Below are 3327 nucleotides of genomic sequence, written 5' to 3' on the forward strand. Positions count from 1 at the left end.
ACCCAGCCTCTCCTGCCTGCCAAGCTCAGCCTTGTCTCTTCTAAGTGGACACTGACAGATTTTAAGGTGAGGTGCTCTTGAAGGAAACTCGTCTTTCAGCACATAGCTGGGGAGACAAGGTTGACCAGGCAGAAAGCTGTCTGTGTCCTGATGTGAGGCTATAGGTGCTGGTACTTATATGTGTTATAAGAGAGATGCAGCTGGAGTCTATAGCCAAAAACTTTCCCAGAGCTTGCAGCAAACTTATAACCCCTGCTTCTTCAGGTATTTCTTTCTGACCTTTTGTTCATGCACACCATTCTTAGAGCAAATGCATCACGTTCAGAATTCCTGCCTCAGGTTAGGACAAAAGTGTGTTTTCCTCTGGTTAACTTAAGAATATTACTGTCTGCCGAGCTCCCTCCTCGAGACATAAACCTGAACCCGTTGCAATTCAATATGCTGTTGCGCCATGTGCTTTCTCTGAGTGTTTCCCCCTTTGGTGCCTGTTGAAAGGCGATGTGCAGATCGGTGGTTGGACTGAAGGAAACAAGTCCTCATGCTCATGACTGTGCCATCACCTTGTCTCTTGGGGGGTTGCCTGCACAGTGGGGCAGAGCTGTCCTCCGGGAAGGGCAGACTTCCAGCTGTGCTGAGCTGCCGCAATGGGTAGTAGCCTGGGAGCAGCAGAGTGTGGTACCCCGAAGAAGAACACTAACTTATGGTTAGTTTTCCTGTAAACCCAGACGTGGAGACTGAGGAGCATGTGGTTTGCTTTTCAAATGGGCTCCCTTGCTCTGCTGAATTTTCTTCCTAGAAAACAATTTTATTATTGTTGTTGTTACTATTACTATTTTTTTCCCATCAAAAACCTGCTGCATTGCTCCTTTCTCTCCCTTTCAGACATGATTTTTCTTCTCCCCTTTATGATGCCGAGGAGAGTAATAGAGACATTGTGGCTCTCTCTCCCCTGTCGGCGCTGCTTCCTCAGGCTGTCTCCTTGAATTAGGCACTGCGCTAACTTACTGGCGCTAAAAGGCATCTGCCTAAACCTGACGTACCTTTTCAATAAAAGTCATCATAAAATCAACCTGCCTTGTAAATCCATCGGTCTTTGGTTTTGAAATATGCTGCAAATGTGTCTTTTATGTCGGCGATTGTGAGGGTAGGACAATTCTCGCTGAAGGCAGAAGCCGTGTGTTCCTTGCCCTACGAATGTGATCTCTCATCTGTCTCCCCACTCTCGTTCTGATCCACCCCTGACCCGTGCTACCATTTGTGCCATGAACTCCTTCCATTGTTCAGCACCTCCTCTCCCTTCTTTTGGGTCTGTCGGGGAAGCAGCTGTAGGTGGGAGTGTGTATGGATGTGTACGTGTGTAAGTCACTAATAAAATTATCCTGGGGGGGAGGCAGGTGAGATGGCAAGGCTTAGAGACATCTTTGTCGATGCTCTTTTCCTTATCGATATAACCTGTCTGTGGAAATGAAGCTTGCTCGAAAGAATACTCCGGGAGATAGTGGTGAAGAAGCAGGTCCGCTAGCTAAATTAATTTAGAGCACATCAGCTGCTGTGGATCTTGCTAGCAAAATCCTGTCAGATACCCCATTTAAAGAAGTAAATCTGTTAAATGAATTAGACCACATGGAGCGCAGCTGCAGACAGACAGACACATCCTCATCCACCGCTGTGCTGTGCCTTTGCCACCAGCGTGTGCCAAACGTGGGTCCTCTCCTTCCTGGGAGCAGAAGGGGCTTTGCCCAGATGCATGTGAGAGGCAGGAATGGTGACACCCGGCTCCCTGCACCACTGCTAGTGCTGCAGCAGTGGACTGCTGGGGAAAGGAAGCAGAATAAAAACTTCACAGGCAGCTTGGAAAACTTGGGTAGAAGTGAAAGGTGTTTTGTTTTGCTGTTTTTCTTACCTGTATTGCCAAATTTATTTTAAGATGCCTCTCTGCACGGTAGAGCTGAGCAAATGTGACATCCCTGATATTTCACTGACATTAAAATTCTTCTGTAACTACCAGGACAGCGTACGCTAAATATGTCTGTTGGCTTTGTATCGTATTCCCATCACATATAGATGCTGCACCATGGAAACTTCGCTCCATTAACACGGCCAGTTTATTTGGTGTGTGTGCACATGCACGTATGGGTGTGTTTGCTGGAGGCTGAGGGAGTGAGCAGCCGAGCTTTCAGAGGATCCTAATGATCTTTGATGTTGACCATTAGAAAAGAAAAAAGAAAAGAGATGGCAGTTTGCAGATGTAATTGTGATCCTGGTTTGTGTTGACATTTGCGCGGGTACTTTTGGAGCTGCTGTACAAATGCATGCTGGGGGGGGTTGTTGTCTCTTACTATTGGCCTCTGAGAAGTTTTGTGGATCCCTCGTGGAACTGTTACATATAAGTCTTTGTAGAAGCTGCCTAGTTGTGCTTCTGCAGGGAATCGGTTGCAGGTAGGTGGCTGTCGATTCTAGGCAAAAATACAGTAAGGCTTTTCTACAACAGCAAGCAAAACCTGTAAAATATTCTTACATCAGCATCACCTTTATGTGTCTAATGGGTGCTTTTCGGACTGGCAGAGCTCAATCCTTTAGCTGTATTTTTCAGACTCCTGAAAGGGTTTGTCTGATGTGGAAGGTGAATACTGTGATTACACTGTGTATTCTTCTGTATCACTGCAGAAGAACCTTTTTTGAATAGCTCATTAAAATGTTAGTTTTATCCGTAGATTAAATGATGATTTTATAACAAACTTAATTTCTTTTTTTTAAAAAAAAAAAAAAGGAATTCAATGCACTGAGTTCTAATTTTCCTGAAAAATAGGTTTACACTTGAGATACTTGGCAGCAAAACGAGAATCCAACGTCAAGCATTTTCATCTCAAGGAGCTTTTCGAAGTGGCTTTATTTAGTCCTCTGCATCGTGGGAGCAAAGTCTCATCCTCTTTTCACCAGTGGAGGAAGTTCATAGAATTCAGTAAAATTATTTGGGGTATGCGCTGATGTAACCCAGATTAGTGCTGACCCTGTAAGACACATGTTAGTGCAGTAGAGATTGTCCAGTCCTCTGGGTGAACCCTTTCCTGCTCTTAAAGCAGGGGGTTGCTTGCCGGCAGTACCTGTGTCTGTGCGTCTTGCAAAGGAGCAGCATGTCCTTTGGGGTGCACCTGGGTGGAATTGTGCTCCTTGTTACTCAGCAAATTGACGCCTGCGTTTGGCCAAGTTGTTTCTTGCTGTAAAATGCAGGTACTCGGGACATCTGGAGCAACGGAGCGTACAGAGAGAGCATGCAGCAAAGCGGAACCTTTCCAGGGAGAGGCAGACATAATGTGTACTGGATCG

Source organism: Buceros rhinoceros, unplaced genomic scaffold (genome assembly GCF_000710305.1).
Source record: "Buceros rhinoceros silvestris isolate BGI_N320 unplaced genomic scaffold, ASM71030v1 scaffold12843, whole genome shotgun sequence".
In the NCBI taxonomy this organism is placed as follows: Eukaryota; Metazoa; Chordata; class Aves; order Bucerotiformes; family Bucerotidae; genus Buceros; species Buceros rhinoceros.